This window comes from Nomascus leucogenys, chromosome 12 (assembly GCF_006542625.1).
Source record: "Nomascus leucogenys isolate Asia chromosome 12, Asia_NLE_v1, whole genome shotgun sequence".
Classification (NCBI taxonomy): domain Eukaryota; kingdom Metazoa; phylum Chordata; class Mammalia; order Primates; family Hylobatidae; genus Nomascus; species Nomascus leucogenys.
The window spans coordinates 92,795,203-92,808,084 of record NC_044392.1 but is presented as its reverse complement, the minus strand read 5'-3'; the positions used below and the strand labels follow the sequence as shown (position 1 = coordinate 92,808,084).

Genomic DNA, 12,882 nt, shown 5'->3' with positions numbered 1-12,882 from the left:
TTTATTGTAAAGCCTACAATTTGCTAGGTTTGTTTTACTATTGATCCTCATCTTACTTATGGAGGATGTGAACATCATAACTAGAGATAAAGCTCATACTGATTCAAAACTAAAATTGCACAATAATGGATGCCTAAGATAGTGTTTCAAGACCATTACAAAAATTAGACCCTTTCATCGACTTGCATTAGGCAGCAGAATAATCTCAAGTGGCAATGATAGCCATAAAATCCCACTCCCTACATGGCTTAGATTTATAGTAGAATACTCATAACAGCAAGCAGTTACCATGAGACAGTGGTCTTTCTTTACCTTTATACTGCATGTGCTTTCAAGGTGCTTTGCTCCACTGTGGATCTGTCTTGCCCACGTGAGTATTTGAGCTATCATGACAGTGTCATATTAGATGCCACTATCATGGCAAGATACTGAAGGTAACCACACAACATCTCAACTACATATTCTTTTTGCCTCCCCAGAATATATAGCCCTGCAATAAAAAAGCAAATGGAAATCTAGAATTCACTTTTAGGTTTCCAATTAGTTGCCTCTTTTTGGCATACAACAGACTGCATTCAAAATTTGGGAAGAAAACAGAGTTTAATTGCATAGATTATGTTCTACCAATCATTTTTATGGCATGCTTATTTTAAAAATGTATCCTGTCATGTCATTCCCACACTCATCTCAGCTGGGAACATACTACCTCTATACACCATTGAAAGAGGATCTATAAAATGTTCTTAATAGTTTTACTTACAGACTTATTTTATTCAACACTTGAAGAATTTTCTTTTAATTTATATTAAATGAAATCATAAAATTGTTTTATATATTAATCATAAAACATGAAAATTTCAGGAAAAACTGGTTTACTAACGTCCTACTTATTACAAAGATACCTGAATCCTTCCAAAAAATATCCACGTTTACATCTCTCAAACTTCTTTTTTTAATATAAATTATATTATTTTAAGAGGTATAAAGATGCATTTTATCATACAAACAATTTTTTTTTTTTTTGAGATGGAGTCTCATTCTGTTGCCCAGGCTAGAGTGCAATGGTGCGATGTCGGCTCACTGCAACCTCCACCTCCTGAATTCAAGCGATTCTCCTGCCTTAGCTTCCCAAGTAGCTGGGATTACAGGCACATGCCACCATGCCTGGCCAATTTTTGTATTTTCAGTAGAGACAGGGTTTCACCAAGTTAGCCAGGCTGGTCTCGAACTCCTGACCTCAAGTGATCCACCCGCCTCGGCCTCCCAAAGTGCTGGGATGACAGGTGTGGGCCACCACACCCAGCCAAATGTATTTTTTCATTGCTTTATTAATTAATGCCTGTATTCAGTATGACATCACAGAAAACCTTATATGCATAAAGTCATACTATTGTTTAGGGAAGAAACAATTATACTCTTTGAAGAAATTATAAGAGTCTGGAAGACCATCTTATTGTTTGACTTTGGGCAAATTATCAGCTGTGCCACCATTTTCTCATCAATATACTGAAAATAATAATACCTATCTTACATATGTGTGAGAATTAAATCAAATCAAATAATACATACAAAGTACTTATCATAATGCCTGGAATATATTAAAGCTTTTAGAATAAGCAAAATATTTGTTTTTCACCCAAAACATATACAATGTATGTCAAATCTATGCTGTGTCGTGTTTCATGTTTCCTACAGCCTCCACGCTGTTTCCTGCTCTTTTATGCATTTACTAAAAAGGCTCCTTTTGCAGCTTCTCATTCCATGTGCTTTATCCACTGGAAATCTTTCAGAGACCAACCATTGAGACCAACTTGCAAATATATTAACAGAAAACATATATAGCACGTGGTTACCTCTTTGGGGACATGAATAGACAAACAGAAAATGTCACTGTGTCATGTTTTAGAAGAAATATAAATCTTCACGAACTGCAGGAACACAGTTTTGCTAACATGAGAAAGGAAAGACAACAATTTTGACAAAATTAAACTTAACCCTATGGGATATGGTTATCCCCACGTTACCTGCTTTTAGGATTATATAGGACTGTGCTCATATTCAGGTCAAACTAAAGATAGCCAAATATCATTTAGTGGCATTAGAGGGTGAATGGAGCTGCAGGCAGGCATGCCCAGGACACTTTCTAGAACACAGATGCAGGACCTATACCTACTGTTCAATGCTGTTTTGTCATTGTATTAAAATATACACATCGCGACAGCCCAGAATGTTCACTGGTTAAGTGAGGCCCTAAAACTTGAAAGGATCTGTGTAACTGAGAGGAAGAAAAATGAGTCAGTCATAGGGACTCTATAACTCAGATTCTGAATACTGAATAATAATCTAGCATAATTATTATACAGTATTGTTCAGCGCATTGTTCGACATGGTTGTCAATCAGTTTACTCTTATTTTATTTCCCTAATAATGTTATACACATATATATACTGTATAAATAATGAAGATAGAAGCTTCAGTGTTTCATGTTAAAATGTTAACTGAGGTGTAAAAAGGAATCACGTAATCAATCCTTGCACCACTAAGACGAATTTCATCACAGACAACATCATTCAACAAGCCATGTCATTACTGAAGCAAAGGTTAAATTGCTCTTTTTAAAAGATATAAAGCCAATCTTTAAAGAGCTTTACAAAAATGAAAGAACTGACCGATCTTGCTCACTCTCATCCTGAAGAAAAAGTGTTCAATCTACCAACGTATCAGGCTTTCTATGTAGTTGGTTGTTCTTATCTATAATAGTTAAGAAGCTACAAATGACAATACATTTTAGCATTATATTGCACACTTCATTTCATGAGGACACTTCAATTTCTCTTCATTTCTGGAGGAAGATTAATTTTGACACTGAACATTCCAGGCCCAAGTTGCTTGAAAGGAGTCAGTGATACACCAGCGTTTATGGAAATCCCGAGCTCCAGTGTCAGAGAGCATCCCAAAAAGGATGATGCATCACTCTGCAACTGCCATCTGTTGAGTGTTTTCCCGACAGCTGTATCTGTTGACCATCACCAGTGCAGATAATCACAGGAGGCACGAAGGAAGTGCACAGCCGTCAGACACAGAGGAAAATTCCATGTTCGTCTGTGAAACAACATTGCTTTTAATTGCACCATAATGATTTTCTAACAGACACAATGGTATGTAGTGTAGTCTTAGAGCTGATTTAAAGCACACAATAAACCACAGTGCAGCTGAAAAGCCAATTGAGACTTCTTAGTGCCAGGAAGGTTTTTGTCTTACGTGAATACTGAAGAGCATTTCGCCAGCTACTCTGTCCGCAATCCACTTTTACCAAAAATAACTGCCTCTATCATTGTGCCTGGGCAGTTTTTAAAAGAAAATGAACATTTTTATTTCAAATATCAATGAGGTTAAGCCTTGGCTTTATTTTTAATCTTCATGATAGACAATCCTAAGATAAGACCACTTCATCAGGTGGGTGATGGTCCAAAGTCTCACTCTCCTGACTTTTTAAACCACTTAATGTTTTTATTCTTACCCTCCAGTATAAAAGTCTGCCCAGTTACCTTCCGACTTGACCTCTTTCAAAACATTCTCTGACATAGTAGTTGCAACGGTATTGAGATGGTGGAATTGGCTGGTCAGACATTGAAATCCTTGGTTTCTTCGTGGGAGCAATTAATAACAATAGTAGCTACTATTATTTGAAGACCCGCTATGGAGCAGTCCTCTTCTCAGTACTTTGTAAGCTTCAACTTAAAAGATTCCAGTCAAAATGTCACCTTGTGTGAAAATCTAATACTCTGTTTCTGGGAATTCAGCTGTCAGAATATGATGGATTCATCAGCAGAGGCTTTCTAAATCCCCTAGCTCCATTCCATTCTGGAGCATAAAAGAATGAGAGAGAGACAGAGAGAGAATAAAAGAAAGAAATTTCAAAAGATCTATACTTTCATCCTTTTCACTTATTTTAATCATTATTATTATAATAGTCAGTATATGTTGACCCTATCACATATATACACACAACACAATCACATACCCATGCATGTGTACACACACAGGCACTTATGTACTCTAAACTCTCATTTTCTTCATTTACTACCAGTTCTTACTTATTTGTGTACCATCTTGTAGTTAACTGTTACTACTACTCTGAAGTGTGGCAGCAAGAGCAGATATCAGAACCAATTAAAAAAAAAATCTGTGCTAAACATGCACTAGGTACACTTGGGCTTATACTCTACTTTTCAGGGGAAAAAATATGAACCAAAATGAACCCCACATGCCTATGCCTGGCCCATGGCAAATTTCATGGCTGACACTCCTATAACAAAAGACACAAGTGTTTTTCTCCTACTAGTCTGAATTCAGAAAGCAAGGGACAAGGAAAAAATTTACCATCCATTCTCCACCAGGCACTACAGGCAGAGATCTGGGAGAACTGACCTTGGTTAAAAAATATAAATTCCTACTTTTTTGCCGGCTTTTGTCAATTGCTTCAAGATCTCAACTGTGGGCTCTAGAGCAGGTAGGGGGGTCTGAGTCACTCAGAAATGGAGACAGAAAGACCCAAGGAAAACTGTGTATTTTTATGGACAAGTTTGATGAAAAGTAGACAGTCATGTAGAATTATGGATGGACAAAAGGGAGGTTTGACCTAATAATAAAATGGGCAGAATTTAGCAAAGGGGGTTTGCTTAGATTCTTCTCGGCCTCCAAGTATAGGGCAGGACACCTGTCATACGAGGGTCTTATGACCTATTTACAGGGGAGGCGGGTCAGACAACTTCCCTTTAACCATGTTTCAGGGGAGAAAGGACAGAGAAAGTTAGACAGGTCCTTCTTTCTTCTATGGTTTTCTCAATTTCCTTCAGGTTAAAATATTCAGTAGATAGTGAACTCGAGTTGGAAGAGGTGAGTCCAGTCTCAAAATGGAGGTAAAACTGATGCCCAGTGGCCCCAAGCCCGATTCCAGCTGTGGCCATCGCCACCGGGAGCAGAGGATCATGACCCAAAGGAACCAGAGTAGTTGAGAAAACTGTTTATTGGTGTTCTGAGCTTTGAAACGACAGATGACAGTTGAAGAGAACATTTGGAAAAATGGGCACACTCACACGTTGTGTGGTAATGAGACACCCCCAAAGAAAACGTTCCAGGTGGCTTAGTTTTGTGACTTACTTTTGTGTTGAAGAGGTGGATGCAGCAACATGTGCTCAACCACACAGGTTGGTGGGCGTCTATTGGAACCAAAGAGAACTGTTTCTAGAGAGGAGTTGATAAAGCCTGGTGCCCATCTACCAGTGAAGAAAAATTTCCTTGGTGGTGTTAAAGAAGATATAGAAGAATATAATTTGAGAGGCTACTTTGCAAAGTATGGCAACATTGAAACCTTAGAAGTTATGGAAAACAGACAGAGTGGAAAAAGGGAGGATTTGCTTTTGTGACTTTTGATGATCATGATACAGTTGATAACATTGTTATTCAGAAATACCACACTATTAATTGGCATAATTGTGAAGTGAAAAGGCCCTTTTTAAACAAGACATGCAGTCTGCTGGATCACAGAGAGATTGTGGAGGTGGATCTGGCAATTTTATGGGTTGCAGAGGAAACCTTGGATGTGGTGGAGGTAATTTTGGCCATGGTGGCAACTGGTGGAAGAGGAGGCTATGCTGGTGGAGGTGGTGGCAGTGGAAATAGTTATGGAGGAGGTGATGGTGGATATAATGGATTTAGAGGCAATGGTGGCAACTATGGCAGTGGCCCTGGTTATAGTATTAGAGGGGGCTATGGTGGTGGTGGACCAGGATATGGAAACCAAGGCGGTAGATGTGGTGGTGGTGGAGGATATGATGGTTGCAATGGAGGAAATTTGGTGGTGGTAACTGGTGGTGGTGGGAACTATAATGATTTTGGAAATTATAGTGGACAACAGCAATCAAATTATGGACCCATGTGAGGGGGCAGTTTTGGTGGAAGAAGCTCGGTCATCCGTATGATGCTGGTTATGGATCTGGTGATGGACATGGTGGATATAGGAGCAGAAGGTTCTAAAACCAGCAGAAAAGGGCTGCAGTTCTTAGCAGGAGAGAGAGAGAGGAGTTGTCAGGAAAGCTGGAGGTTACTTTGAGACAGTCATCCCAAATGCATTAAAGGAACTTTAAAAATCTGCCAAAGAGGGAACAATGATCCATAGTCAGAAAAGTTACTGCAGCTTAAACAGGAAAACTTCTTGTTCAGGACTGTCATAGCCATAGTTTGCAAAAAGTTCAGCTATTGATTAATGCAATGTAGTGTCAATTAGATGTATATTCCTGAGGTCTTTTATCTGTGGTAGCTTTTTCTTCTTCTTCTTCTTTTCATTTCATCAGGTATATTGCCCTGTAAATTGTGGTGGTGGTACCAGGAATAACAAATTAAGGAATTTTTAACTTTTCAATATTGTGTAGTTCAGTTTTTCTACATTTTGGTACAGAAACTTCAACGAAATGCAGTTTTGAAGGTGTTTCCTTGTGAGTTAACAAGATCATTGTTAATTACTATTTTGTATGAATTTTGCTAAAGTTAACTGTAAAGAAACACTTGCTGACTTGCAATTTAAGGGGAATCTATTCTCCCCATTTCCAAACCATGACATGAATGGGTGCTGACATGTGGACAGAATAGATACTTGTGTGTTTGCAATGTGGGTTTTAGATAAATAGGATTGGGTATTTAAATAAGCATTTGTGAATTTAATAGCATTAAGATTACCTTCAAATAAAAAAAAATCTCAAAATTAAAAACACAGAAAACCTCAGTATGCCAAGATGCTATATTTTAGGGTATCATGTTGTAGGTGCAAAAGGAACTTTCCTTCCACGCCCTGAAGTTTCAAGAATTTGAGCGTATAAGACAAACTGACAATAGACGGATCAACAGGATTGAAAAGGTGTACACATTTATTAACATGCAAACGCATGGGAGTCATAGCAAGTATGAAATTCAAACAAGGGCCAGATGGTTGAAGCTTAAAGGCCCGCATTCATAAGAGAGAGGGAATTGGGGGATGCAGGCAATTTTAGAGGAAGAGTGAAGGATTTTTAGGGGAGATGAATGGACCTGAGGAACAGACAATAGCCTGAGGCAAAGTTTGTCTGGAGTCTGGGAGAGTGGTGTCAACTCTAATCTTTTCTGCACGTTATTCTGCTCTGATGAGATTATAAGGAGGGGGCCCAAGACAACTGCGTTTCTTCTGGTAGAACTTCCCTTGGTCAAATGAGGGAACGTCACATAAAGCACCTCTCCGTGCTCCAGGATAGGGAAAGGGGAGAGAGAGGGAGAGTGGGAGAAGATCAGAGAGACCTTGTTTCTGAGGCTGCTTCTTTATTTCAAGGTACTCAGCATATCAAAGTACCATATTTTAAGGTGGTGCTTTCTGAGCTACCACAATGTTCTGAACCCCGATGCCTAGAAGTAGTATTTTTTCAGGAAGAAGTCTGAACCACCTATTCACATTCCCATATGGCATAAGAAATTTGAAATTCTCACTTTTGAAACCTACTGTCTATATTTGTGAACTATCCATGAGGCATTTCAAAAGCAGCTTTTTTTTTTTTTTACAACGACCCACTCTTGTTGGTAGTAAGGTTTGTTTGTGAACTTGACTTCCTAGTTTTCCCACTTCCTGGTTAATAATTATGAGAGATAACAGTTCATTGTGCAGTTACCTAGAGGCTACTGTTACCTTTTTTTTAAACTTAAATATCCAATAGATACTTGTACTCTAAGAGTAGGTGAACATTCTCATACACGATTCACGCAGTGTAAAAGTGCCACAGGCTAAAAAGCAATGCCTAATCTCTAATTAGCTAATTTGAAGGGGGGAGGAGGAGGGTCCATATTCCTGAACAGCCTGCCTGTGTTTTAAGAATATTTCTTACTCCTAAATCAGGCAGGCATGATTCAGCCCACTAGCCATTGGTTGTCTGTCCTAAGAAACATGAGTCTCCTGATATTTGAAATTGGTTGCAGTAAAGAATGCTCAAACCAAATGCCTGCTTCCTTCAGTTCTGCCCTGAAGGAATGCTGCTAGGGGCTCTTCAATCTCTTTCTTAAAACAATGCTTTCCATACACCAAACAGTGCAGGCTCTGTGGACATTTTCTGTTGTCCACAATAAAAGAAGAAAAATAAGCAGTCTGAAACGATACACATATATAAATGGAACAAATCTGTAGTGAGAGCCTCCCATATGCCAGGCACCATTTTGGGTAATGGAGGAAAGGAGGTGAACAAAAGATGGGAAGCCCATGACCTCATGAGCTTTATATTGTTGTTTTTTTGTTTTGTTGTTGTTGTTGTTTTGAGATGGTGTTTCGCTCTTGTTGCCCAGGCTGGAGTGCAATGGCGTGATCTCGGCTCACTGCAACCTCCGCCTCCTGGGTTCAAGGGATTCTCCTGCCTCAGCCTCTCGAGTAGCTGGGATTACAGGCATGCACCACCATGCCTGGCTAATTTTGTATTTTTAGTAGAGACGGGGTTTTTCCATGTTGGTCAGGCTGGTCTCGAACTCCCGACCTCAGGTGATCCGCCCACCTGGGCCTCCCAAAGTGCTGGGATTACAGGCGTGAGCCACCACACCCGGCCATGAGCTCTATATTGTAATGGGGGAAATAGACAAAAGCAAAGAAATGATGGATAGCAATGTAGTAGCAAGTGCCTGATGAAAAATAAAGCAAGGTTAAAGAATGGAGAGAAATGGAGGTGCAGAAGGGGAAGGCTTGTCCACATGGCGTCTGTAAAGAGGAGGTTTCAACAGGGCTAAAGAAGCCCTGCCTTTTCTGGTTAGATTTGAGTGGAGAGCTTTGCCAATGCCCCAGGGGATCTGTTTCCAGTTAGAGGATGGGATTGGCCCGGTGCTAAGGCAATAAGGTGAAAAGGGGCTTGGTGTGTTTCAGGAACCCGCTATTCTGAAGGCCTTTGTGGCATGTTGGTGTAAAAGTTGCCAGGTCTTCATTTTTGAAAAGGCTGTCTTGTATTCTGAGATGATGTCTTTCCTCTCTCCCCCACTGATGTTAACATGTCCTTTCTTTTAAGAAATGATGTAAGATTTCAAGTTAGTTGTTGTTGTTGATGTTTTTAATAGCCTAACTTGGCAATATAAAATGTTGGCAGCAGTATGCTGTTCTCTTCTTTTTTTCCCAAACTGATTCATGAAATACAAAACTCTGCTAAGCGCTGGCTTAAGACGTGCAGAAAGTGCCAATCCTCCCTCTGTGTCCATGGAAAACTCCATCTTAATGCACTCTCAAGTATTTATTTGATTTGTTTTACTAATTTTGGTAGTTACTTATTTTCCAAGTTTGTCTTGAAAGTGAAAGAAGCACTGTGTTCCCCAAATTCACATTCTATATGTTTGGCTTATTTTATTTTATTTTAACATAAAAAAGGAGTAGTAAAATTTATCCCTGATTCTTTAATAAAACAGCATGTCAGCAGAACAGGTATGGGAAATGGGGCCCTCCAAAGTTCTTTTATAGTCTGACATCAGAATTAAACTGAGATGCTGAGAACATCTGGGGCTCTCTCTGTTCTCCGTCTCCTCTTAAGATTTCCAAGGGAAATCCGTGTTTGCTTTGTGTTTGTGTTTGTGTTTTGGAGGTAGGGTGGGGAGTTGGGAGCTGCTTTTTTTTTTTTCTTTAAGAGAAAAGGAGAAAACCAGATATTTTCAAGGGAATTGACTACTAGTGGCCAGTATAACAAAGAAACCCCACTAAGCCTAACCACAACCTGACAGGATGAAAAGTGATTCCAGAGCTGCCACTCACCACAAATCCCCACGAACCATGCCAGGAAACAAGCTGAAAGAAGTAGAGAGGCTGCCGCTGAAGGGCCACAAATGTGGCCCCTAGAGAATCTTCTGGTCCCATTCAAATTCAAAGTGGTAGCGTGGAGGAGGGGTGGAAACTGAAGACAGAGAATTAGCAGCCCTGTGATCACTTTCAGGGTTATGATGGAACTGATTTAAAATGCAAAACCACATTCCGCTGTAAACACAGAGACAAACTGGAAGCAGAGAGGAAATAGAATTTTATTTGGTGATTTTCAATTTTAGGATTGAAATGGGGATGGGAAGAACTATGCTATTTATTTTTCCAGAACTCAAATTGCCTGTTCTTTTTTGTAGGATAAGTGAATGTGGACTGATAGATTACTTCTTTGGGCTTCAATGCTAATAAGGCATACTTCCCACAGAATCTGACAGAAAGGATGAATACCTTGCCCTGCTAATGGTTAATTTGTAGTGGCATGTGTATTTCTTGAATGTTCATGAAGTTTTCTAATTCATCACCACACAATTGGGCTTTTTACCTCTCTTTAAACAGAATGAAATGCCGGGAGGGCAAGAGGTTCAGGGGTGTTATATTATCCCTCAGCCCCTGTATTTACTACCCGAAAGTTATTGCTAATTTTTGTCTACTTCGGGAACAAAATTGTTCTTCAACAAATAATTTAGTCCTGACCACACTTTAAAATGTTTATTGCTGTTGAATCTGTCACAGATTACATCAAGCCACAGAGATGCTAATCTATCTCATGTATTTGAAATTCCTCTGGGAAACATGTATTTGGGCTTACTGCTGAGTGAACATGACTGTTAGGATTATGGAGACCATAGGCAGTGAAGAAAGGCAGCATTGCTTTTCTGACTGGAGAGTAAACAATAGGGCGATTGTCGGCTTACACATGGGGCCAACAGCCCTACTGCTGAAGAGCTGGATGTAAAATCCTTGATCAGCAAGCCATCTTGATGTTTTCTTCTTGGAGTTGGATGTTGTCAAGGATTCAGATGAGCCACCCCAGTGTGTATGCAGGAAACAAAACAGGATATTCTTGTTTAAGGACTGTTTTCTGTAATTATGTTGATTTTTTTATGCAACACTTGAACTTTTAAAAACTCAAGGATGCATAAGAAGTACTCCAGAGGAGAATAAATGATTGGGATTTTGTCATAAGTGAAATGTTATCATGTGTTCTTAACAAAATTAACTTGTTTGTATTTGTGATTGGGTCTATGAATTAAGTATACTGAGACCACGGCTGTTTCATCTTCCTGCCCCCCGCCTTGGCGCCGCTCCCCTCCCCAGCCCGTTTTCAGACAGGAGGTCAAGTTGTCGTTGGAACATCATATTTCCTGCTTGGAAAAGGCACTGGATTGTATAATCGTCTGACAGGAAAGTTTCAAGAGTACCAGGAGCTTCCCTTGGAAGGCTTGGGGTGGCGTGGGGAATGTGCAGCATCTATAAACGTCTTTCCTTTGTACTATCATGGGCCTTTCTATGGTTGTGTATACAGAGTTTCAACGTGGAAAGAGATAAACTGAACTGTAAATACCCTAAGGAAAAAATGTCTGTGGAAATATGTACCTTGGGCTTGCCTGGTACCCTGTAGTTATGTGTCCTTCCTTGCTAAGGAAGGAACATCTGGCTGAACAACTTACTGCTTAATGCTATCAGGCTACAGACATCCGGTCACTCCTTTCCCATCTCAATATAAATTATCTGCCTTAGACAGGCGATGTAACATATTTGTATGCCAAGAAATTTGATTTTGTGACAATTATTTGCTCTTAATTTAAGAGAATTACTTTGTACTCTTTTTCTTTTATTTAATCAAAATGCCATGCGATTTCCTATTTCACTTGAATAATTCTGAGAATTTTACAACACAATGAAAGGATTATAGATTAGTGCAGGTCAATCTCCTCCATGTCCTCCTTATTTTTCTTAAGATTCCAATCCACAAAAGGTCATAGGCAACATAATACTTCTGGGCCAAGGACACCACAAGGTCCCTTTGAGAAAGCGATTATATTCCAATAGAAGTGTGCCCTGAGTTTTAACCACTGTGATTCAATGAAGAACATAAAATGTGAACTAGTCAGCAACTGCCAAGTTTAGTCAGGAGCACCCTGTGAAAGCTGATCTCACTCTAGGGGTTAGGCTGTTTCAGGGAGAGTTTAAAATGGTGCTCGCAGGACAGCCTGTCTGGGTTGAATTCAGATTCTACCCTTTGGCAAGGAAATTATTTAACCCTTCTTTCCCTTGGTTTTCTCATTTGTCAAAGGAAAATTATAATTGTTCCAATTATTCTTTGCTGCATAATAAAACACCCTGAAATCTAATGGCTTGAAAGGATTATGTCTTATTATCTCTCACTTTTCCGTGGATTGACTGGACTCTGTTGGGTTGCCCTCACTCAGGGTTCATAATTCCGGAGCAGTCAGATAGCAGCAGGAACTGAAGTCATGTAAAGGCTTCAGGGGACTGGCCCCACAATATGATTCATTCACATGCTGGTTGTAGGCTAGAAGCTGTGTTGGGACTCTGTTGACACCTGGCCTCTCCATGTTGCCTGAGCTTTCCCATAGCATGGAAGCCTTAGTCTGACTTTTTAATGGAAGCTCAGGGTTCCAAGAGAACAAGGCAATGTTGCCAGTTCATTTAAAGGCTAAGCTAGGACCTAATATGCTATCTCTTCCACCCCACTCTATGCATCAAGCAAGTCAGTAAGTCCAGCTCAGATTCAAAGGGAGAGGAATTAGACTCCACATCTCAATCTCAATTAGAGGAGTAGTAAATAATTTGATACCATCCCTGATCTACCACAAATACAGTATTAACCACATAGAGTTTTGTGAGAATTAAGCAAATTAATCTTTGTAACGTACTTAGACCAATGTGTCACACGTGTAATGTATTTTCAATGAAAGTTACTTATTATTTTCTGGTTACTTATTCTATTTTATTTTTCTTCAACTGCATTTATCACCATCCAACTTTGCTTGTTTTTTATATATGTCTATCAGTATGTGTTTATTGTCTCTCTCTCCTACCCAAATGTAAACTTCATTACC

At 39.5% G+C, this 12,882-nt stretch overlaps 1 protein-coding gene and 1 pseudogene across 1 annotated transcript in view; both read left to right on the top strand.

The window, feature by feature from the left end:
• Positions 1 to 12,882, top strand: part of ADGRL2 (adhesion G protein-coupled receptor L2) — a 693,508-nt gene that overhangs the window by 116,974 nt on the left and 563,652 nt on the right. The window lies entirely within an intron of this gene.
• Positions 4,917 to 6,039, top strand: LOC115837668 (annotated as a pseudogene).